The 24,872-nt window shown below is 46.8% G+C and overlaps 1 long non-coding RNA gene across 2 annotated transcripts; it reads left to right on the forward strand.

Moving 5' to 3' along the window:
• Window positions 1-2,301: 2,301 nt before the first annotated feature.
• LOC148672108 (uncharacterized) lies at window positions 2,302-18,555 on the forward strand. 2 transcript variants are annotated; one of them, XR_015935651.1, is made up of 4 exons: window positions 2,302-2,403; window positions 6,157-7,672; window positions 9,523-13,300; window positions 14,274-18,555. It is a non-coding gene; the product is annotated as an uncharacterized LOC148672108 (long non-coding RNA). The 2 variants fall into 2 exon arrangements; XR_015935650.1 differs by lacking the exon at window positions 2,302-2,403 and having other exon boundaries at window positions 4,981-7,672.
• Window positions 18,556-24,872: the final 6,317 nt, after the last annotated feature.

Here is a 24,872-nt window from a genome sequence, read left to right on the forward strand (position 1 = left end):
TCATACTCTGCGGTGAGGGCGTCTGGGGGGGTGAATGGGGAAAGGGAGGGGGCATGGGAGGGTGTGTGGAAGGTTAAACACACGGATAAAAGTGTAACATCCGCTCTACGGCTCCCCCTTGACCCCTGCCATCGTGGGAAAGGCTGGGAGAACAGCTGGCGTGTCCAGGGCATTAGGCAGATTGCTCTAGCAGACCTGACTGCACCTGTCTGCCTCGCAGCCCCCACAGCGCTCAGCTCTCTACAGCTCCTGACCTGAGCACACTCACACACACAGCGCTCAGCTCTCCTCTACAGCTCCTGACCTGAGCACACTCACAGCGCTCAGCTCTCCTCTACAGCTCCTGACCTGAGCACACTCACAGCGCTCAGCTCTCCTCTACAGCTCCTGACCTGAGCACACTCACACACACAGCGCTCAGCTCTCCTCCACAGCTCCTGACCTGAGCACACTCACAGCGCTCAGCTGTCCTCTACAGCTCCTGACCTGAGCACACTCACACACACAGCGCTCAGCTCTCCTCCACAGCTCCTGACCTGAGCACACTCACAGCGCTCAGCTGTCCTCTACAGCTCCTGACCTGAACACACTCACACTCACAGAGCTCAGCTCTCCTCTACAGCTCCTGACCTGAACACACTCACACTCACAGCGCTCAGCTCTCCTCTACAGCTCCTGACCTGAACACACTCACACTCACAGCGCTCAGCTCTCCTCTACAGCTCCTGACCTGAGCACACTCACAGTGCTCAGCTCTCCTCTACAGCTCCTGACCTGAACACACTCACACTCACAGCGCTCAGCTCTCCTCTACAGCTCCTGACCTGAACACACTCACACTCACAGCACTCAGCTCTCTACAGCTCCTGACCTGAACACACTCACACTCACAGCGCTCAGCTCTCTACAGCTCCTGACCTGAGCACACTCACACTCACAGAGCTCAGCTCTCCTCTACAGCCTGACTTTCCCCATCTATCTACATCAGGCTGAGTCCCAGCAGACCTTTCAGTCCGAACTGGCCACCTGACTCACCGAGGTGTTCACAAAGCCTAAACGCAATAAAAACGAGTCTTTAGCTGCTAATACAGCGTGGGCAGGTGAATGCAGGGCCACACTTCTGAAATTCAGAAGAGCTGCTGATACCAGGAAACGTGCTTATTGGTTAAGTTATTATTGTTTACACAGAGCCGTTTCCCAGTGTGATACTGCAGCTTGCCAGGTGCTGTGGATGAATCCTGAACAACCAGATCCGTCAAAAATCTGCTAGTCGCAGTCCCAGTGGGACAAAGAGCATGTTGTCATTTCTCCTGAAATCTTCCCTCAGGTTGCTTTAGTTTCCAGGTAAAAGGCACCTGTCAGAGTAAAGTCAAACATCATTACCAAACGTCCTTAATTAATACACGGCTTGTGGGACTCTGTGACTAACCACTACTTATAATATTTTTCCTGCTGTTTACACAACTCGCTATCGTGTCCCGTGACCGAACCGGGTGAACTGAGCTGAACGCGTCCATTGAGATTTTAACATTTCACCCCCGCCGCGCACCTGGTCTCGCACAGGTGTGCGGAAGTGACGAAACGTCGCCCAGACTCAACGCCTCCGCGATTTTGAAATTTTCTTAACCGCTGGTATGGTAACGGCTAACCTCCCCCCCTTTAAAAAAGCGGAAGGTAGAGGATTTTTTAAAATTGGGCCAATCGGAGAGAAGCCAGCAGTCATATCACCCTGCAACTCACAACTGGCAACCCACTGAAGCTAAGCAGGTGTGAGCCTGGTCAGTACCTGGATGGGAGACCTCCTGGGAAAAACTAAGGTTGCTGCTGGAAGAGGTGTTAATGGGGCCAGCGGGGGGCGCTCACCCTGCGGTCCATGTGGGTCCTAATGCCCCAGTATAGTGACGGGGACACTATACTGTAAAACAGGCGCCGTCCTTCGGATGAGACGTAAAACCGAGGTCCTGACTCTCTGTGGTCATTAAAAATCCCAGGGCGCTTCTCGAAAAGAGTAGGGGTGTAACCCCGGTGTCCTGGCCAAATTTCCAATTGGCCCTTACTGATCATGGCCTTCTAATAATCCCCCTCTATGAATTGGCTACATTACTCTGCTCTCCTCCCCACTGATAGCTGATGTGTGGTGAGCGTTCTGGCGCACTATGGCTGCCGTCGCATCATCCAGGTGGATGCTGCACATTGGTGGTGGTGGAGGGGAGTCCCCATTACCTGTAAAGCGCTTTGAGTGGAGTGTCCAGAAAAGCGCTATATAAGTGTAAGCAATTATTATTAATTATTATTATTATTATTTTACTTCGCCGATGTCCAATTTTGGGACCAAGAAAAATAAAAGTAAAGTTAAAAAAATGAAAGACGCCAAAAACACCTGGACGTCAGCCGTTGCTCACGGTGAGCGAATTTTTACCACTATTTTGTCTGAAAGATCAATTAATTTACCCCCATCAACAGATTCGGTTTGGTCTTTTCCTTTTAGAAAATATTTTTTTCTAAAACAAACCGTAAAGGTATATGTTTAGCACTGAACGAACCCAGTTCCACTCACAGATAATAAATTACTTAACGGACAGCTTAGACTGAAATAAAGTTTAAAATATTTTTTTAAGTTACTTTATTGTTTGACCGCAACTAAATACAGCGCTACAGCATTTGCTGTAACACTGTTTATAATCACGCATAACATTGTTTTATCCGCAGTCGTATAATTATTATACACTTATTAAGTTATAGGAAAAAAACCCACCCTTTTTCAATTAGAAGGCGCTGGCGAACGTATTTGTCAGATTTGGGCAGTGGTCGGTTTTAGGTTCACAGAATTGCGTTAAGATCCACGTTTAAAATACCTTTGATGTTTTCACCCAATTCCTAAGTGCAGCATTGGAATTAACAACCTGACGAAGTTTTGCGAGGATCCTAATACTATGGCCGGTACAACAGGTGACATAACAAAAACCGAGATCAGTGCCCATGTGCCCTTCGTGTGTACTTGTACTGTAGCCTCTGTGCTTGGTCAGTCTGACGGCTTCTCTCTGATTGCGCTGGCGGATGTACAGAGTCTGTAACTCTTGAACACCACAGTCGATGTGGAATGAATGAGGCGCGGTGCCGGGTTTAATTCATTTTCATGATTTCGTGATTTCCTGAGTTGTGATTGTTAATTATTCGGTCAGACTTTTGCAGGAAGGAGGGAAACCGCAGTACCACCCCCTAGTCCTGCCCTGCAAGGGGGTCCCATTTCTGGGCGCCAGCCAAGCAAACTCGGCTCAAAACCGTCGAGTATTTTCTCTCATTTTCTGCTGGTGCCGTTTGGTTTTCCGGCATCCCTTACTGTTGGCTGCGCCCCGATCCCGTGAGGGTTTCCGAATATCCTGTAGGCCTGATCAAATATTGTTCGAGTGCCTGGAGCAGATGCAGTTGGCCAATAATAAATCGTTGAAAAGAAATCCAGTGGGTTTCTCACAGCACCAGCCTTGAGCCTGGACTACACATGGCCTGCCAAGTGGCTCAGAAGGGAAAAGAAAGGCTCTTTATTTTGGTGGGCGTAGCACAGTAGATGTGTTCATAATAACGTAACTTCCCTCCTTCTGTAAGGAAATGTACCTCCTTGCCCCGACAAAAGGCCATGTGGTGACTGTGGGCATCAGAAACAACCGTGGTACATTTCTGTGTTTCCAGAAAGGGTTGTGGGTGCTCGTGATTGAAAGGTTGGGTGCATTCTTGTGATATTTGTGCTGATTGGTTGCTGTTCTGTCACGGGTTACTGGAGGTGCCTGTGCCTTTTTAAACACCCCCCTCCATCTTTGTCTCACCCTCTGCTGTGCACCTCCAGCCCTCTCACTCTCCCGCCTGGGTCGCAGTACATTTCTTAATTTTCCAGCAGTTGGTTTTCACTTTGACTCGCCAATAAGAGGCTCTTTCTTCTCGCGGTGCATCCAGGGAGGCACAGAGATCCAGACCAAGGGTTCTTCTGTCGCTTTAACCACAATAACAGTGTGGACAGGGCTGACCAAGGGAAATTCACTCTGCCCTTTACTTCTTGAACTTTCACAAATGCTTAGCACCCGTTCAAAAACACCTTTTGTTTTTTAACCCAAACTGGATAAGTAAGGTAAATAGAAAGGACCAAAGAAAGAGATCTGTCGTAATCACACCGCGAGGTACGTTCAGTAGCAGGAGAGCCAGTGTCAATATGTTGATTATTATGAGGCTTCTCTCTTCCTAGTTTGTAATATTTGCAGTACTCTTATTTCAAAATCACTCTTTACTTTTTTTTCCTTGGTTGCAGTTTAAAAAGTACTAAACCTGTCCGAACACAAGCTGCCTGAATTGTGTCTTCAGGTTGTTTTCTTTGTAAGGCACGTAACTGTGGGAACAGAACAGATTTATTTTCCTGTTTTTTTTTTTGGTAGAATACAACCTCAGTATTTCTCCGATAATACCCTTTGAGAGCGCTGTCACATCTGCAGTTGCATTTGAGTGCATTCAGTTCAACTGCTGCTTAACCACTGAAGTAGAAAACATGTTGTGTAAAAAGCCTGCAATCCCTTTTCACACTTTTTTCAAATCTTTCAAATGTCAAATGTTTTAACAGTTTTCTTACTGGAACACAATGAATGTTTTTTTTTCCTACAGCATCTTCTGATTTACTGTCCAGCTGTATTAATTTAAGTAAGTGAATAAGAAAGAGTTTAGTATACATCAGTACAATGCGTTTTCTGCAAAACCCTTCTTTTAGTTCAGAATTCAATTTTTTATGAATGAGAGCTATTGTTCGTGAGAAATCTGGATGTAGTACTGTGTGTTGATTCTGCAGTAAGCTTCAGGTCACTGTGCAACCTTAATTTACTTCCCCACTACGTGTGAACATGCCATGTTTCTTAAATATTTTGTTAGCAAGGTGGAAAGCAGTGTTTTAAGTCAAGGGTGGCCACCTGTATCCCAGAAAGTCTACAGGCTGTGCCGGTCACCTTGAGTGAACCATTCTCTGAAGAAAGCTTGTGGATAGTTTGTTTGCTTATAGCTTTGCAAGCAGTTTTCTCAGTGAAATCAGGATAAGAGAGCTGTAGGCAGACTGGAAATAGGATGCCATTTCCAGTTCCCTTGAAATTGCTCTGTCTTTTGATGTGACGTGTCTATACAACATTCTTCTGGATGTTCAGAAAGCCGACGGTGGCGGGGGCTGGCTGGTGAGCTGCCCGGGCTGTGGCACCAGGCTGGTCCCTGTAGAGACAGTGACGGGAGACCGCTCAGAGCGCGAGCTGTCCGGAGAGCCGCGAAGGGGAAGCTGGCGATCGGGGCGAGTGCATGAAGGCTTCTTTCGTTTTGCTTTTTGGGAAAATTTACAGCATGGAAACAAGACACCAGAGAGAGGCTCTATCTTTCTGTGATTTAGTGCGTCTCCGCCTTGAGGTAATGTTTTTCCCACGGGTCCCGCGCCTAGCGAAACCCTCCCACCGCGCAAAAAAAGCCACTGTTCGCTTCGAAGGGGAACCGCTGGGCTTTCCAGAAAAGCAGGGAAGAAAGAAAAACGGAACCAGCCGCTGGTTTGCAAGTGACGAGCCCAGCCTTGCTTCTGAAAAGCGCTGGTGAGGGGCTGCTCCATCTCACAATGGAGCTGAACTGTGGGAATACGGCAGGAGGAAGGAAGCAGGTCTCATTCGGGTTCTGGGTGATACAATCTGCAGCAATGCGCTCACCGCTGTTCCCTGCTTTCGGGATCTGTTCTGAATGACCTCACGGCAGGGTTTTGTCACTGTTCTACGGAATTGTCGGAAAAAGACAATTATTTAGAAGCGCGCCAGTCACCAAGTCAGCCTTTTATGGCATTTTTTAGGCACAATTGTTCTTGCGTTGACTGTTTCCAGAAATGATCTCCAGCAATCAAGGTACTTTTAGAGTAGAAGGGTGCAATGTGTCATTTGGGTAGAGACAATGATTTTTGGAAACTACCATAGCGTACGAAACAAGCAAAAACAACAACAACATCTTGTGCTAAATAAACATAACAAAAATACCCCAGAACTCAAAAGGTCACCAATAGCCCTGTTTCATTTTGCCATCTATTACTTCACCCTATATGTTATCAGGAAGGACTTCAGAGATGAGTTTCTCTCATTTTTTCTGTTTCTCCTTTTCCTATTGCAGTGTTTTGGAAAAGAGCCTCCAATAGTCCACACGCCAGTGTCAAAGGTCATTTCCTGTACAAGGTCTGGCGAGATTGAAATGATTTCTGGATGGAGCCTGAGCCTTCGGCAGCGGGGGGGGAGCAGGGAAGAGGGTTTAGGGAGGAGCTACAGAGCTGGTCAGGTTAGCCAGGACAGCAAAAATGGCAAATGGATCCCCTCGGAGAAACCCGTGGGCGCTGAGACACAGGAGGGCTCTTCATGAAGACTGCGGTGTGCCAGATATTCTTTTTTTTAAATTAACATTCTCCAGGGGCTCCCTAAGTCAAGATCTTTAATGCCACAATTTCAGGAGCGACGTAGTCAGTTCCAGGACTTTCCTACAGCGAGTCTGTGGAAAATGAAGTGGGTGAAGGACACATTGATCCTTAAACTAGGCATGTACCACAAAGTGATTTTTTTTCAAGAAAGTCTTTTAAAGCAGGACTGAACTAAACCAAATCATGCCATCGTAATAGTCTCTCGGGCGAAACCAGCAAAGCCTCTCAGCCTTTCACACAAAACGTCACTGTACCGGACCACAGTTTCACCGAACAGTGCCATTGCTGATTGCTTTGCTAAGTGCATGCTCCCAAATGTGCAGAGTTTCATTTTGTCTCATCTAAGAAAAAAAATCATTTTATTTCATGTAGGACTCAAGAGTTTAGCAATGTGACTGAACTGTGTGTCTGAACACTCCAGGTCTTAAAAAAAAAAGTGACCAAGACATGAGACGGCGATCAGAGACATTTCTGCAGCACTGTGATCATTTGTCTCGCTGCCAGGGAGCGAACAGGACGTTCCCGCGCTGACGGGGGGGGGGGGGGTGGATTCTGCCTGTCACAGTTCAAAGTCAGTCTGGCTCTTCCTGACAGGGTGGGATAAGTGTGCCGTCAGGGCAGTGGCATACTGGCACACTTTGTCCACTTCAAAGAGGCCCAAAGAGGCACCACAGGGAGGTGACCAGGTGTGGGCACGTTCGCCCCCCCTCCGCTGGAGGCAGGCCCAGCTGGGGGGGCTGAAGACGGGGGACTTAGCAGCCACTTGTGAAAGTGTGCCTGGGCTCAAAGACCTCCAGCCTGGCGCAGCGAGAGCCAGTCCTTCCACCACGAGGAGCCAGCAGTCCCAGGACTCCTCGAGACCACGCTCCTTCATTTCCCAGGCAAATGCCTCCGAGCAGGGAGGGCGCGAAACGTCATCTGTCTGTCCTTTCCATATTTGTTTTAGAAAAACAGATCACGCCAGTACTGTAAGTCATAAACCAGTACCGTCAATGACTCCCTTTTCTTTTCTTTAAAAAAAAAAGAACGGGACTTACTGTATCAGCAAAACATTTGTTTATGCAAAACAGCAGACCGTCGCTGGATAGTAAACATTAAAATGTTCCTACCCCTGGGGCACCGGCCTTCAGAGCCCCTGCTGCCTTGTGTCATGCCTGTCTGCATTACCTGTTGCTGTGAGAGATTGGGATGAGAAAAAAAGAAGGCAAAACCTTCCAGGTGAGACGCCTAGCTGCCTTACCCTGTACTTCACACTGCACTGCAGTCCAAACGTTTTTTAGATCAGCTGAGAACATGAATTGGTTTATCTTAATCTGCCCACTCCTTTCTCACCAAATTGTCCAGCGTTTGGGTTCTGTGTACCTTTGTGTGGTGGAAGAGGAGCTTCAGATTGCTGTTCAGAGAACTGGCTCAGGATTTATGGTCTTGTGCTTTTTGTCCCATTGTGTACTTTTATTTTAAATGTGCAGTGTACATATAATGAAAGTATGGCAGGATCACACAGTTGCACTCACCCACGAAATGCCCTGTAATGAGTCAGTCCCCTTCTCCATAAGGCTAAAATTAGTGACTGATTATGTGTCAGAGTAAAAATGATTGTCTTCTCTGCGGATGCTAATTGTGGCTTTTCCCTCGAGAACAAACCAAATCCAAAACTGTGACCAGCTGACCAGGCTTTGTTCATTCCGGCCCTGGAAAACCCATGTGATGGGCATTCCCATCCCAGCACCTCCTGCGTCAAGCAGTTTCAAGGTGTGGGGGGGCAAAGGTGTTTCAGGGCTCGTAAAGAAACGAAATGCAGAGGAGCAGGATGAGAAGTGTGCCCAAGATAGGTGTGCGAGGTTGGGGAGTGAAAGGAAGTGTGCTTCTGCCTGTTATCAGCACCTTCCTGCCAAGTCTCACTCTGTAGCTCCCAGAATCAAACAGGCGCAAGAGCTGCTATCCAGTGGCTGATTGAGTCCTTTTTTTGGGGGGGGGAGGTGTTGTGTGGTAAATTACCTCTCATCCACATCAAAGGAAAGTGACTACTACGTTCTCCTTTAACACAACACTTTCCCAGGCCTGCACGGTCCTTTATAGTGGGAGAGAGAGGAAAGAACTGCAACTTCAAAGGCCAAGCCTACATCGGACAGAAAACAATTCAGGGAGCTTTAGCAGCACTCTACTATTTCCAAGCGCGACGTGATACAAGCAGGGACTGAATTCTATCACACTTCAGCTTTTTCTTCCACCCCTTGTCACTGTTTTTTTAAAGAAATTCCGTTATATTCAGGAGTGTGCTCTTAAATGGTGGGCAGGCTGGAGGGATTTGTCAGACTGGCATCTGTAATAGGACAATCCCTCTCCTCCAGCCTTCCTGGTCAGATTGTCTCCGCGGGGCCCTGAGAGTGCGGTACAGCCTTTCCTGTTGTTCCCAGCTCAGGCTCGCCTCTTACCTGCCGGCGGCTGGGTGAAACCGGTCACGTTTAGGGGCGCAGCTGTCCCCCGGAGGAGAGAGCCGACCCAGTAAGCGAAAGATCAGTGCAGGAGTGAGATAGGCGCTCCTCAGTCGAGCGCTGCGTGTCTGGCTCTCTCACTTACAGGAATTGGGGATGTTGCCATTCCCACCGTCCTGACCTTGCGTCCCATGTGGCGTGAGTTTCTGTTACTTTCAGTATCGCAATCGGTGGCTTTTCCTTTTCTTGTAGTTTGTCAGAAACCCCCCTCCCCTCTACCCTGAGTGTCCCGGGTCGAGTTCTTATCCTTGCACTGCCCCTCTAAGCGGAAATACCGCTGTTTTACCACGAAAAGAGCCGTTGGCCTCACCCCTGTGGATAGCTATAAAGCTCTCTCCCCTGCTTGGGTCAGGTGAACTTATGGGGTTCCTTCATAATTTAAACACCGACTTCCTGCTTCCTGTTCTTTATCACCCCGTTATGCTTTCACTCCGCTTTTGATCCATATTTTGTCCTTATTTGTTCATGTTGTTCTTATCAGATCTCTGACAAACTGCCCATGCACTAGGAGTCCTGCGCTGTGTGCTGATCAAAACAGAATCTGAAACTTATTTCTCCCTGCCTTTAATGTAGAATGGATGGTCTGGGCAGAGCTGAAATCCCGCCAGAAAATGGCCATGCATGGTCTGGACGGGGAGAGGAGGAGTGGGAACTTCAGTGCGCTCTGAGGCGTGGCAGTGAGGCCCGGACCGCTGGGGCAGCTCACCCTGCCTTCCGAATCTGCGCTGTGGAGTTGCAGCAGAGCCCCTGAGGACATCCTGTGCTGTACAGTATATTGTTCAGAGGAGGAAAGAATGCTAGATGCTGGGCTTGATTTAGTGGAACCGGGACTCTTTACTACTTTTTCCCTGATGGAATTCGTCCATGAAACTTGATGTTTCTCCTAAATCACCTGCCCATTTTTTTCTGTGCTTCTGGTGTGCAAGAATGCAAGGGAGCTGATCTGAATGTACTGCGCTGCTTCTTGTCCGTGGATTAACATTAACTTTTTAAAAGGGCTGTCTGGGGTTCCCCCAGCCTTGCTGAAGACATGCTGCCAAGTTTGAGCTTGAGCTGAGGAGCTCCACATAAAAAAAAACTGCATTGCAGATAGTGTTTTAAAATGTGTCAGTGCCAAGTGTATATTGGGTTAGAGAAGCTCATGCATAATGGCGATTTATTTAAAACAGCCAACCCAATCATTCCTCTATTACAATCAATTCCAAAAATTTAAAAAATTTAAATGTGATATGAGGGATTTTGAGGAAAAAAAGGAAAGCCCTTTCAGCGGTCTGTAGAAATGTTTGGCACTCTCATCAGCTCTTCGTATTTGGTCTTCTCTGTCCTTTGCCTGTCTTTTACTATGGTCATGGAGGCTTCTGTCTTCTCAAGAGGGACCACCCACATTTTTTAAAAGAGCAACGGTACATTTTCGACACCCCCCTACTGTCCCAATAAAAATGTGGTTTCCCACCATCCTCCCTCGGTTCACTTTACCAGACTAATCCCCTTCTTTATGGGCTCAGTTAACCCGGCGGTTCGGATTACCAGGATTAAATCCCCTGTTTGTCTCTGTGAAAGCCATTAGGAAAGGCTAACAGAGTGACCTTGCCTTTCACCCCCTTATACCTCTCCTTCCTGGGAACCCACTCCTCCCCTATCTCCCTGTCCTCTTTGCTTGCTGTCCACACGTGGTCATCACTGTCCAGCTCACTGCAGGACCCCTGGACTGGAGGAATAACTGGATGGGCAAGGATAGAGATGGGTAGATGCAGAGCAAGGCATGGGCTGTACAGCTAAAGAGTTTTCACACATTGGAGGAAATGGGAAACTGGTAATAAACAGGTGGGAGTGTGGATTAACCCATCCTAAAATAACTACAAATGAAACTGATCGTTGGTTCTAACTGTTCCTGTAACGATCTGTTATGAGTCTAACTCTCAACATATGTAGAAAATGAAACTAATGTACTGTACTTATTGTGAAAGGGAAGGCTCTAATTTTTGCTTATCTAGGTGGAGATCTTACATGAATTTCCTGTGAACATCAGTGAACAAATAAATTGTTTTCCTACCAGATATTATTACCTTATTGTGCCTCTGGCAAATCTTGTTGCTCAGAATTTTCTCTGAGGAAGCAAAACCAGAACTGAGAGATGGAAAGAAACACTAGCAGCTACTGTTTTAAGTGGATTTCAAGAAGTTGGTCCTCAGTGTGGCATTCCTGTAGGAACTGGACAGCTGGCTCTCTGTGGCTTCTGTCTGCCTCGCGATTCGTCAGGCTGGTGCTGACTGGGAGCTCTCTGACCTCTGACCCCACACTGGGGGGCGCTAAGCTGCCAACTGTCGTCAAGAGTCAGGGGAAGTAATTTATTACCGGGGGGTCGAGTACGTGGAAGAAAAAGAAAAACAAGGGCTTTGACGAGCCAAAACGAGTATTTATCTGTTTTAAAGCATTTGAGTCCTTTCAAGGAAATTGACCTGCTCAACAAGCGATTTGTTTTTAAGTTCATTTGCCTTCAATGCCTTGATTTAAAGAAAACAATTTTGCGAAATAACCTTTCTTCTTTATCTTCATTTCCTTCTGTTATAATTGGCTGGTCCAATATGAAAGTCCAGAGTAAATGCACTGATGGTAATCTAGATGGCTGCTCGCGATCTACAAGATGTGGTCTCGCGCCAGCGAGGGGGGCTCGCCCTGCGAAGGGCAGTGAGGGTGGCGCACGCCCTGTCCTAGCCCTCTCTGAGCAGGAATGCTTGCTCTAAAACGGCGCAGGTGCCTTCCTCTTGAGCTGCGTTCTTTGCACTCGAGTAGCCTGATCCAGACTCCCGCCGAGCCTGCTCCCAGGGCGGTGCTGAGCGTTCCTGCAGTCCCTTCCCCTCCCCTTTGGTGTCTCGTGACTGCCCCCTACATCAGCTGAGTCAAGGCGGTGAAGGAGCTGCAGGTTACTCGCACTCACGGGGCACAGCTGTCTCCTGCCTCACACACCGATGCATGCTTGTTCGCACTGGAGATGGTCTGGACTTTTCAAACGCCAGCTGAGAGCTGAGCACTGCACCCCTTATTCAGGAAACTGCCTGAAAATAATGTAAGGTCACATTAGCGCATTTGTAGAGTTGGGGAGGGAGTATGTTCTTGCTCAGAGATGGCGGAGGTGCTGTGTTGTGGACAAAGCAGAGAGCGATGGCCTGTCAGGGCCAAGGAATGGTCAATGCTGTTTTTCCGAAGCTTTGTAGGTGCTTTTCTGAGATAGATGAAGCGGCTCTACCCAAAATAACGCAGAAATAGTTGCCGTGAGGGGATTCACTTCATTTATTGAAGTGGTGGAAGGTATATTTGTGCACTCCAGAAGACACAGGACAGCCATCTCTCCACTTCTGAGGAGGCAGGCCGTGCTGTGAGCTGACTTCCACTCCACAGCTTCAACACGAGTTTGAAAGGAGGAACCTGCAAATAAAAGTGCATTTAAAACTGAGAACAGGAGACAGTTCTTTCACAAAGAGTTGAGGGAGTGTGGAACAAGCTGCCCAACTATGTGGCTGGATGATATTCTCGGATTAATTTGCTACCCACTACCAGACTGGCTCCTCTCTTTGTGTATCCTTTCTTGTGTTGTTATGAAAGATGCAAGAAACAGGACCAGAATGATGGCTCTTCAGTCTGCACAGGTAACTGCTTGTTTCTGGGCACTCTCTGCCCCCCTCAGGGATCCTGGGATCCTTGCTCTCGCTCCAGAGCAGGGAGGAGAGGGTTACATTTTCTCATGTTTTCAGATGCCCACCCCCATCCCTTCTCTCGAAGGCCCACTCGGGGATAAACAGGAAAGGAAGGAGGGGGAATTCATCCCAATGAGTGTATCCTGAGTCAGCGGTGCTTTCTGATGGGGGGACGGAGCTCAGCTCTGGGGCTCTCTCAGCGGTTCAGGCGGAAGCCCTTGAGCTGCTATGTGGTGTAGCGTCAGATATGGTCTCTACCTGGCCGGCAATCCTTACGGCTCTGGACATCTTTATCCAGGTCAGACCAGGCATCCGGTTATAATTAACCAGATACGCAAGTTGAGAATAAATGTTCATTAACGGTGATGACCTAACTAATTGCCCCTCGAGGGAAATAAGGACAGTCTTTCTCTCTCTCTCGGGGGCCAAGTACACGGCAGGACAAGAGCTACAGCAAAACGAGTGTAGTACCTTGCTCAGGGATACAGGGTTAAACCCACATCCCTCTGGTTCAGGTCCCCTAACTACTCCTCCAAACTGCTGTAGCCTTCAGTATATATACAGCCTTACCTTGTGAGATGTGTGGACCATAACACTCACTGGAAAGAAAAATTCGAGGGCAGGAATGCCAAGGATGAGCAGACTGACATCTGCAGGTGAGTATACAGACACAGAGTGCACAGTGTCCATTTGGTAGCAGTTGTTTTTATTTTAAAGACCCTATCTGGCTGTGTGTGATGGTCTGACTTATATAAATGATATGCTTAAGAAGGCAGGTCTGTTTGGGTGTGATGTCGGAAATACTGTCTTCTTTTTAACAGACAAAAACTTAACTTTGTGAAGAATGCAATACCTGAGCCTTCAGTTCCTGCCCCCCACCAGTTTCAAAGTGTGACTTATGCACACATGCATACCCACAGTCTTACATTCACACACACGCACACTGACATGCATACTTGCACACTTACACATACACACATGCACGTACGCACACACTTGCATACACACAATGTACGTGCACACTTACATACACACTTGCAAAGAAAAAAACAACCACCTCAAGGAACAAACAGCTTTGTGACAAACCCTAGTCCTTCAACTTCCTGCGGCTGGGATGGCCTATGAATTCTCAAGCAAAACAGGAAGCAGATTGAAAATTAACAACGCGGAGATGACTGGCGATAGAGGAGAGAGCTGGGGGTCGTGGAAAACGCAGAGGACTGAGAGATTAGGATGGAATGAGGTGAATTGCTCCTGGATCTGTGAGTGCAGGAGAGACATTAAAATTCCCCCTTGTGACATTGTTTTGTGACATTGTTTCTGCTCATTTAAGGTTCTGGAGTACTTAAGACTATAGAATAGGACTTAGGTAACTAGCAAAGGCCCTTCAGTCTATGATTTGTAAGTGAGATCCTTCATAAAAAGGCTGGGCAAGATCCTCAGATCAGCGAATTATCAGTTACCTGGAAGGGCCCAGTGACTTTCTCTCCCTTGCCTGGATTTCGTTGCTTTTTGTTTCACTGTTCTGTGCTTAAAGCTGAGATCAGTGCAGGCAGAACCTCAAGACTCCGACCGATCTCCCCGCAGGTCGCCTGTGTACAGGAAGAAAGTCTTGAACTTGTTTTTCAGAAAAGAAAAACAGCCAGACCTGAGAGCTTCTCGCTCAAGAAGGGACAAACGGGATGGCGGTCGCAGGTTTCCCCTGGTGACTCGGTGTCTCTCTGGGACTCCAGGATTCAACTTCTTGCTGCCCTGGGGCTGAGATGGGTGGTGGGGCCCCGGTCACGTCCAGCAGCCCCATGAGCTTCCTGGATGGAGTGGATTCTGGGTGACTGTTCTTCGGGATCCGCAGCTTCACAAGGGCTGGGGACAGCGGGGGATATCAGGTTTAGGGCCGGTAGAGACAGGAGGCGCTTTCTTACACAGAGGATTGTGGGAGTCTGGAGCACCAAGCCGCCGAGTCATGTGGGTAAAGTCCTTTACGAAGGGATCAGTGTGGTTCACAGAACATTTAAACTACTGGTGACCCAGATGAGCCCTCTCGTGGGGAAGCTCTCCAGCTATAATATTGTTTTACGCAATATCAGGTGTGTTGTGAGGAGGAGCTGTTTTGAGGATGCAGACAAGCACAATGCTGACAGAGAGCAGCAGAACAGGACCCTATGATACTGCCAACATGGGCCTGGCAGCCAAATACATGTGGGTTCTGTCACGATTATAGTTCCCCCTCCTTAAGGGTGCTCCAGCCCTATCACTCAAGACTTTATTCTCTGCACCTGTTCCCTATTCCCAGCCCACCTTAAAAGCCAGGCGCTGACGCCCATCCGGGCTCTGCATCTGATTTCCGTATCTTGCGAGTCCGGGACCTGGAAGCGCCTGGTCCCGTTAAGGTTTTAACCTCTGTTCCCGTTCCTGTTCCCTGTCCGCCGGTTCCGACCTGGTCTTCGTGGTTTTAACTTCGTGTTTGATGGATCTCCTGGTTTTGGACTTTCTCGTGTGTTTTTGGATATTCCCAAAGGACTACTCTCTCGGATTGTTCGCCTCGGCCACACCCCCCCGTGCACCAGCGCACCTTGGACACGCCCCCCTGTCTTCTGCCCCGTATTCCTGCATGACGTTTCCCTAGTGTTTCCCCACTCCGTCGGATTGTGTCGTCCGCATAGGGTCCGGAAAGAACTGTTCGTTACAGGTTCACTGTAATTCCTTTGTCATCTGCCAAGAAAGGGAGTTCAGAGACTGAAAAGTTAATTTTTGGATTCCCTCTCTTCAATATCATTGTCATGATGAGACTTAGACCACTGCTCTTCCCAATGTACATTACAGATATAGACCCTGGTATAGTCTGTGAACTAGTGAAATGCACAGGTGATACTGGAACAGCAAGATTATTGAATGCTATAGAAGCTGCAGAAGAAATTCAGAAAGACGGGACAAAATTCAGCATTTAGCTGCGTGTGGAGGTCTGGAACATGCTGCCAGCCATGTTTCTTTTAAGACCAAAAGGGCCCCCTCCTCTCTTATCTGATTACATTATGAAACATGAATTCTGCAAATACAGACATAATCCTAAAATGTCTACCACCATGCTGCCAGAAGTCATTGTTTCCAAACAAAAAAAATGAGAATGAAATTAAGTCGAACAATGTCACGTAAATCTTTCAGGGGTGTAGTTTCAGGCCCCGTGCACAATTATAGTGTGATTATAGCACGATTGTATGTTTTTTATGTTCTAGACTGGCAGTTTGGATTTCCGGCAACATCTGAACTTTCCGGTTACTCCATTTCCTTCTCGTTGTGTATTCCGACACTGCAGTGTTTTCCTGATGAGCCAATCGCTTGCTGCATAGACTGACTTCCAGTGCAAATCCAGCATCTCACTGCAGTGCCAGTGACTAACCCGGATTTGACCTGTGTGGCATCCCACAAGTCTAAGGGATGAGTGTCAACAAACTGATCGGGGAGAGTAAGCTATTAGATGCACATGCACATTCTTGCTGCTCTTCCTCCCTTTCATCTTGCTGTTTTCAGAGCCATGTGTACACCTGTAAAATCCTCAAGGCAGCAATTCCAGAGCCGTCTGTTCTGAAGCTTGCGGCCGATATCTTCCAATAAGCTCGTTGTGAAGTTCTGAATCGAACGGCCAGTGAAACGGCAGGAATCGTCAGCCGATCTCCCCGTCTCTTCTTGCTTGTGAGAGCGAAGAGAAAACAAGAGGAAGCAGTCTCAGACAGCGTTTCTGTTATCGCAGGCCGCCCGGCTCTGCTAATTGAGCCGCCGCTGGCTCAGTGCTCTTCCATCAGACCCGTTCCTTTGTGTTTCTGCCACGGAGGAAGAGCCAGGGGTTGTTTTCTGACTTTAGTCGGCATTTCCGACTTCTGTTGACCGGACAGATAAATAACAATATCAACAACAACAGACAAAACAAGTGCAGGAAGGCTGGCAAATCAGGCTGCCGTGCTTGTTTTCTCACACGCTGTTGAAACAACAGGGCTTCTGGAGAGGGGAAGTGAGGGAGGTGTGGTGGGACTGGATTAAGTTTTGAGGTGTTCAGTTTGGGGCTCGGGCCTGTGGGGAAGAGGGGGTCTTTTCTGCATCTTCCTGTCACTCTCAAGTGGTCTATAAAAAGCCTGGCTGCCGCACCAGGGTCAGCCTGGGGAAGCGAGGCCTTCCTGTGGACACGTTTCCTCTGGGACCGGGAGCGCGTCCTGTTGTCTGTGTTGACAGACGCAATGCCACCCCTGCCCTGACTGCCCGTCTGGTGTCGCACACAAGCCCCACAACAAACCCTCCTTAATGTGTACCCCGTGGTCAGAGCAGATTGAAGTGTCCTGAAACACCGTAAACTCATGTTAAAAATTAAGTACAGTGCAGTACAGCCCGGTGAGGTCAAAGTGCAGTCAACAAGGCCTGGTGAGATTGTGGTAAAAGCCCAGTACAGTTCAGCACAGCCTGGTGAGATTGTGGTAAAAGCCCAGTACTGTTCTATCACTGCTTCAGGGAGAGCAGTGTGAAAGCAGTAAAGACACTGAAGTTATTTGGACAGGGTCTAGACCTTGGCAAGAGACCTAGGCAAGAGCTGTGCTGTTTGTGCTGTTGTTTACTTCATGTGGAATGCGTTTAGCTTGTCGACATGCAAACTCGCCTCCAGTACTTCAGACGTAAGTGGAAATCAATGACAAGCCCTTTTTATTCATGACAAAATAAAGCTGTGTTAAGTTTTAATTATAAGTTGCCGCTTCTGGCTTGGCTCCCACTCTCTGACCAGGGCTGAGAAAAAAAACATTTGCCATGAAATCTCCATTAATTACCGACCTGTCAGTGTTAATGAACACTTGACAAGGCGGAATGTGGAGAACCTGGGAAGCACCCAGAGCCTGTAAGATTTCAGAATACTGAGAAAAATCCAGTTTTCTGTGTGCTAAGATACCCATGAACCTCATGATTGCGTTAGATTACATAAAAAATTGCCCAAACCCCCCTCACAGAATCCTTTTGTAGATTGTTCCCTCTGATAGCACATCCTGTGATAAAAGACGGCTGGTAGCTAGTCTGGCCAAATAGTTGGGAATTATGTCATATCAGTCTAATTGAGTGTAATGAGTTGTTCTAAATGGCAGGAATTTATATCAGCAAGCGGCTGTTTCCTGAAGAATCTGAAACAAATTAACTTTGTATTGCCTTCGGATAAACTGCATGGTGGTGCTGAGCTTCCAGGAAGATGGCGTTCCTTGTGGTTCTTTGTGCAGGAATGAGAGGGTGCTTTGCCCCCCTTTGCTACGCCGACGGTGTTTAGCAACTGCATTTTTAGTTCAAATAAAAAGGGAATCCGTGAGTCTCCAGGCCCCTGTGTTTGTGTGTTCATTGCCTGTTTGTGAGACTCCTGGACTCTTGTACGGCCACAAGCCTCTTGCGAAGCTCGCAGGCTTTCCAGATTGTAGGTCTGATGGCGTGGTGGTGTTTATGCTTGGAATGCCAACACTTCTCCTGCTCCTGTACCCCCCCCAAGGAACGGACATTCGGACTTCCCATGATGTCGCAAGGCTAGAGGGAATTGGAGAGAATTGGAGCCGTTCAGAAAAATTCAATAAAAAGTTTTGTTTTTAGAAAAAAAAATGCCACCGCACTAATATCATGAACATGTTGCCCCCCCTGCAGTGGAAAGCAACTGGTTTAGAATGGCTTTCAGAGAGGATAACTTTCAAAATGGAGAAAACAAGAGTGTGGCATTTTCAGTGGTTGTTTCATTCTTCCTGACAAGACTGGAATTTTGTGCTTATCATAATAATAATATAATAATAATAAACTTTATTTTATATAGTTCCTTTAAAGGTGGCTTCTCAAAGCGCTTTACAGGATGACAACAACAATAAATAAGAAGAATACGCAAGATAAAACACAATTACAATATAAATGTCAATGTTTGATGCTCTGTGTATTAGGTGCAGTGATTGGCACTTCTGCCTCACAACTGAAGGGTCCCAGGTTCGATTCTGGGCTGATGTGCTTGCTGTGTGCAGTTTGCATGGTCTCCCTGTGTCCCTGGGGCCTTTAGTTTCCTCCCGCCTCCCAGAGCCGGTCTTTTCCACGAGGAGCTGGATCCTCATCAGTCTCTCCAGGGTGGTGCAACACTGCTACGCTGACAACTCCAGTACAGTGGATATGAGGCATGGATGTTCAAGTTCAGGTTTGTCATTCCAGCCATATACAAGTATACAGAGGAGCGAGATATCGCTCTCCAGGTCTACGATGTGAATACAGACAAGGCACTGATAAGACAATGCTATAGACAATGTACAGTAGACCTTTCTGACAGGGTGCAGGGTATAGGGTCCATAAAGTGCAATGTGCATAGTGCAATTTACAGGATTGTGCAAAGAATTGTGCAAATGATACATCAGACAGTGTGCCTGACATTAGGCAAAAAAGAACTTAGTTTCCAGATTTGGAGTTGGTGCAGTAGGTACCAGGAGCCTGTTGAGGAGCCTGACAGCCTGTGGAAAAGAGCTGTCAGGCTACGGAGTCTGGTGGAACTGGCCTGTGTACTGGTGATACCTTTTACCAGATGGCAGGAGGGCAAAGAGGTTGCAGGAGGGGTGGGAGGGATCATCCACAATACTGGTGGTTTTGTGTGTGCAGCGTTTGTGGTATACTGTATGTCTTCAAGAACAAGAAGATGAGTTGAAACGGACAGCTAGTAGCAGGATACAAATGATATGAGACCGTCTGGGTCATCTGAGAATTTAGCTAGCTAGTTGCTTCTTAGTCCAGAGGGCTTGTTTCCACAGCATCAGCTAAAACAACAGTTTTTTGGGACGATTCGTTACAGCTTTAATTCAGAATAGCATAACAAAAATGGCTCTTTACTCCAGCGTCCTTCCTGCTCTGTCATGCAGTGAGCAGCACTTGATCAGCCAGTCAGCTGCAACCCTTGCTGGCCTCAGTAATCAATGGCAGGAGCTTCTGTAACTAGTTGTGTGAATAACCTGAATAAGTATATTTCTATATCCATCCATTTTCATCAACAGCTTAGTTCAACGTAGGGCTTAACTCAGCAGGCAATGGCTGCAGGAAAGCGATCCGAAGAATGGGATGCAGTCCCAAGCAGGGCACACAGATACCCAGGGGACAGGCTAGAGAACTGATGTATGTAGATGGCAAGTCTTTGGACTACTGCCGAAACAGGTGAGCTGACAAAAACGCACATGGCCATGGAGAGAACAGGCAAACTCCATACAGAAGATACCCGAGGTCAGAATCGAGCCCAGAATCCACGATCTGAGAGGAGATTTAGCTATAAACGCTGTGTTGAACCAGTAGCATTTGTTGCTTTTTTAACTCCTCTTGGTAAAGATATGTATGTACAGTTGTGTGAAAAAGTTTGTGAACCCTTAGGAATTATCTGAATTTCTGCATGAATGGCTCCTAAAATGACAATTTAAAATGTTGTGTGTGTTGTTTCTTAAATAAGACTGTCTTTATTTATTATTATGACTTAGATGAAGACTATGACTCAGATCACATTTCAGGAGACATTCATGCAGAAATCCATATAATTCCAAAGGGTTCCCAAACGTTTTCTCACAACTGTATACTGTGAACACATCCAGCATAGGAAGTATACAAACTGCACAAGAACAACACAAACAACCTGTTGCCAGTCGTGAACTTCTGGTTTAAGAGGCCAAGTGAGGGATATCGAGAAGCGAAAGCAAAGGAGCTTCAGACCAAAAATCCCTTTGCTGCACAAATAACGTGGAGGAAAAACCTGTCTCTTCCAGGAATATTAAAACAGGATCCCGCTGATAAGTGTGAGATTTAGCAAAGACAAAAATTTCCCTGATACATAACAATGCAGAAAAGAGCCCAGAACAAAGCACAGGGACGAAACAATTGCCTAACCCAAACATGCTGATGCCCTGAGCAATTCCTGTGATAGTATCAGTCTGGCTGCAGGGATATGTCACATGGTGTCTAACATTCAAATCACCTAGCAGGAGCTTAGGAGCTTCAGAAAATGCCATCTACTTGTCATTGTTGTTGTTTGGTGGCTTTTTTAAAACTCAGACATGTATTCACAAGCTTCTCCAAGCCAACCCTCTCCTGTGCCGGAGTGAGAAATCCATTTTTCATTCCGGCTTTTTGTTCCAGAACAGTGCCTGAGGCCTTGCAGCACATTTGTGCCTGAAACAGGTAAACAGCTTGCACCTTCCAGCGCCTGGCTGTGGGAGAACACCTCGGCGAGGTGCGCAACCCTCTGGCTGTTTCAGAGTCACACCTGGACGGACAAGTTCTCTGCTGCGATCTTGAACATGGGCTCTGCGTTTTCAGTTAAAGTGCAAAAACCAGTCCTGTTAAAATGTGCGCGCCCCCAGAAGGATTCAGTTTTTTTCCCCTGCTGGAATTCCCCCAGTCCAACACGCTGTACAATCCTGAGCAACCACATGTGGGTAGATTTGTGTTTGCTCCCTCTTGTGCTTGGTGTTTTGGCACAGTGGTGAGACTGTGCATATTCTTTACCATGGAGGACCTCTGTATATGTATATATACCATTGCCGTCACCTCTCATCAATTCACTGAAGAATTAATATCTTCCAGGGATTCTTAACTCCCATTTTGGTCTGTCCTGATCCAAACTTTCTGTAAACCTTCAGATCTCACTCGGGTCTGCTTTTTTTGCGTCTCCTTGTGTTGAGGTCAGATCTGCATGGGGCATTGGTGATCCCCTCTCCAAGCTGTGTGCCTGCCCATTGCCATTTTAGCCTATTAATGTTCCAACACGGTCCCACTCACTCTTTCTTGCCTGCCTGTTGTTCCAAGCTTGTTCTTTTCCAAGCATGTTTCTCTGGGTGTTTGTAGCCATCTCCAAACCCTGGGATGCAGGTTTTACATGCATGTGTTGATACAAGCAGCACTCATGGGGTGGAGCAGTGGCACTGTGGCGCAGGATCTGCGCCTGTGGCTGGAAGGTTGCCAGTTCGAATCCCATGGCTAGCAGAGGCACCCTACTCCGGTGGGCCCCTGAGCAAGGCCCCTAACCCCAGCTGCTCCAGGGGTGCTGTACAATGACTGACCCTGCGCTCTGACCCCAAGCTTCTCTCCCCCCCTGTGTGTCTCATGGAGAGCAAGCTGGGGTATGTGGAAAGACAAATTCCTAATGCAAGATATTGTTTATGGCTAATAAGGTGATCTTATCTCATTTCATCAAAGTGATTTTCCCCTTAAAGAATACTTGATCTTCCAAAAACATGTATGCAACTTAAAAGGGACTTTGCTTTCAGTTATTTTTTTCTACCTCCTATTGTGTGTATGTGGGATGAACTTTGACCTTGGCCTGTCTTCACTTCCCGATTTCCACCTTCTTTCTGGTCCAGATCACCAGCATGAATCAGCCATCATATCATCTGTTCTCGGATCTCGGAGTGATCTTTGAATCATGTGTGTTTATGTGAAACAGATGGCTTTCGTGCAATGTGTGGAACACTGCGGTACTGGTAAACCTCTGAGATGCATGACTGTGTTCTGTGTGTGTTACCCATTGTTGCGGAATTAAAGCAGGAATAGTTTCCGCTGATGAGTCCCAGTTTATCATGTTGATAAATTATTATTATTATTATCATGAGGCCTTTAGCGAAATTAACACCCAGAACTCATATGTTTAGCTGAGGTTTTAAATACTTCGAGATCTTTACCGCAGTCTGGAGATGAAACACAGCATTGACCAGCTGGATGACTAAACCACGAGAGTCTCTTTGGCTTTTTCTTTAAAGAGATAATCTAGAATGTTGTTGAAAACGTCATTGGATGCAATTTAATATTGTAGTATAGCAAACTAACACTGTGTTGTCCACTGTAATGAATTATAATTAATTTAATTAATAATATCTAAACTTGTTTTTCATACAACTTAGGTTCCCATCACTCTGCCTGTAGTCTCTCTTGTTCTCTGAGGTGTTTCCGTTTCTGTCATAACTATTGATCGGTCCAAGCTGCTCCAATCAGCTCCTGGACCGCTTTTTTTGGCCTTTTTGCTGCTTTGCTTAATGATCCAGCTGCTTCTTTTTAACACGTTTCTCTTGCAGTTCAGCCGTGCATGATGGGCAGTGATGAGGCAGCAGCTTAGCACTGAATGGGACCCAAGCTTGTACTTCGAGGAAAATCCAAGAGCTGTGATGTGCATTAACCCGTGAGAAAGTGTCATGAACAGAATATGTCACATTCCTGAGAAGTACAGGATGCAAAAGACCAGTTTTCTTGTCTAGTTGGGCTTAGAGCTTTGCACTGGGACTGCTGTTGTTCCCCTGAGGAACGGTCCTTGGCCAGCTGTGAGTGAATAAGCGCTAGTGATGTTGTTGGGGTAACCCAGGGCGGTTAGGTCACATCCAAAGGGTGTCCTTCATTTTGGTTTGTCTAAAGCTATGGAAACCAAGATCAGCAGTTGATTCTTTTGATCATAAGCTCTTAACCCTCGTCCGTCCAGACCGGAGAGCCCTTGTATATCAGTCGGTCAGGTGTTCCTTTTGTCTTGCTGCCTGCTCCAGCACTCTGGTTTATCGGAGTGTGTACGGCACTGCACTGTGGTAGAGTTGCCTGCACTTTCAGCGTTTCCAAGAATGGACTGTGCTAGAGATTCTGCAACTTTTTTTAGCATGCTTTACCACATGCTTTATGGGTATTCCTCCATGCTTTTGCAGGGGTTTGGAAAACTTTGAACGCAGCTAGGTATTCAAAATCCTAGGATGTGCTGATAAAATGAGCCAAAGAAAGTCGAGCTGAAGACAGGTGAAAGTGACGAGGACGTGAACACAGGGTTCATTGTTTTACACACTTCACAAAGTGTTGTGGGTGTCTGGAGCAAGCTGTTCAGCCATGCTGCGGAAGCCAGCCTCCCAATACTTCATCATTGAAGAACCTACTAGAGATTCCTGTGTCTCCTCTTATATCTTTAGAATACCACCCAGTAAAGCTTCACTGGGAGAACTGGGAGAAATAGCCGCTATACGTTCCTGAGAATTTTTCCTGCAGTGTGGTTGCTGAATCCAGCCAGTTAGACAGTGTCTGAGTAGCCTCTTGTAGCCTTCTTATGCTGCTTATTAGAATGGAGGCCATCCCTCTGACTCACTGCTCCCCTAATACTGCCGCTGCTGTGCTCCTGGCCATGCATGACGTTCAAGCATCGTGGATGCAGACCGGACGCAAGCCGCCTTGTAATGATTACCTGATTCCAAAGGAGCTTCCAGGAAAGACATTACATCATCCGCTGAGCCCCCATGAACTACATCCCATTCCCCACGGGCGTCTCCCATTTACATATACATGTTTCAAAACACAAAGCAGGTCATCCCACTGCAGGGCAGTACAGTATAAGGCTCCAGCATGAATGGGATCATCAGGCATGAGATTCGGGTGATTGTGCGGAGACTGTGGTGTCACCCGCCTGCACTGAACCTCACACGTTAGACATGTACCTTTAAAGTACAATTTCTTTTCCTGGATATTAATATTAATAAAGCACTGCCCTGCTGAATAAAGATATACCCCACCACGTGTGCATTGTCATCTAGAATTTATCTTTAGAATTTATTCTCACCTTATTTGTTTCAATATATTATTTCTGTTCTTGTTCATATTCATTTAGTTGTTGCTGCTAAAAAATAGTCCAGACTTTTTTGCCTTTTTGACCTTTATGACAAAAATTCAATTAGTAAATTATTTGAGGTGATTACTGAACATTTGTTGTTGTATTTAAGAGTTGCGAAAGGGCTGGGATAAAACACAGTTTTAACAAGGGTGGAACTGCAGAAGTATACATAAAAACACTGTACAAAGTGCAAAAGTCTGTTGTTTTTTTATCCTATTTTTTTATTTTGTAATAATGTTTTTAAGTAAGATACAGAACTACTTTAGTCAAAACGTTTATTACATTTCCCTTGACAAATTTATGGTAACCACCCAAGTCTGCTTTAGTCCCACTGTAAATGTTTGGAAAAGTGATGGCCAGAGAATGCTTATGCCTCATGTTTATTTTCTGTTACTAATTTGTTAGTAGTAAAAAAAACGCCCATCCCAACAGATGCAGTATGTTGCCCTTTTAGGGTATTTCCTGGTGGTGACTTCAAATGTTTGGTAAATGTATTTGAAACTGCACTCAAATACCGAAATGTCATTGGGTTTCCCTGTGACGCTAAAATAAAGTAAGTCTTTCCGAAATTGACGCGTGTGTGGAGATGG

The sequence above is a fragment of the Lepisosteus platostomus genome, chromosome 4 (genome assembly GCF_059453375.1).
Source record: "Lepisosteus platostomus isolate fLepPlt1 chromosome 4, fLepPlt1.hap1, whole genome shotgun sequence".
NCBI classification, from domain to species: Eukaryota; Metazoa; Chordata; class Actinopteri; order Semionotiformes; family Lepisosteidae; genus Lepisosteus; species Lepisosteus platostomus.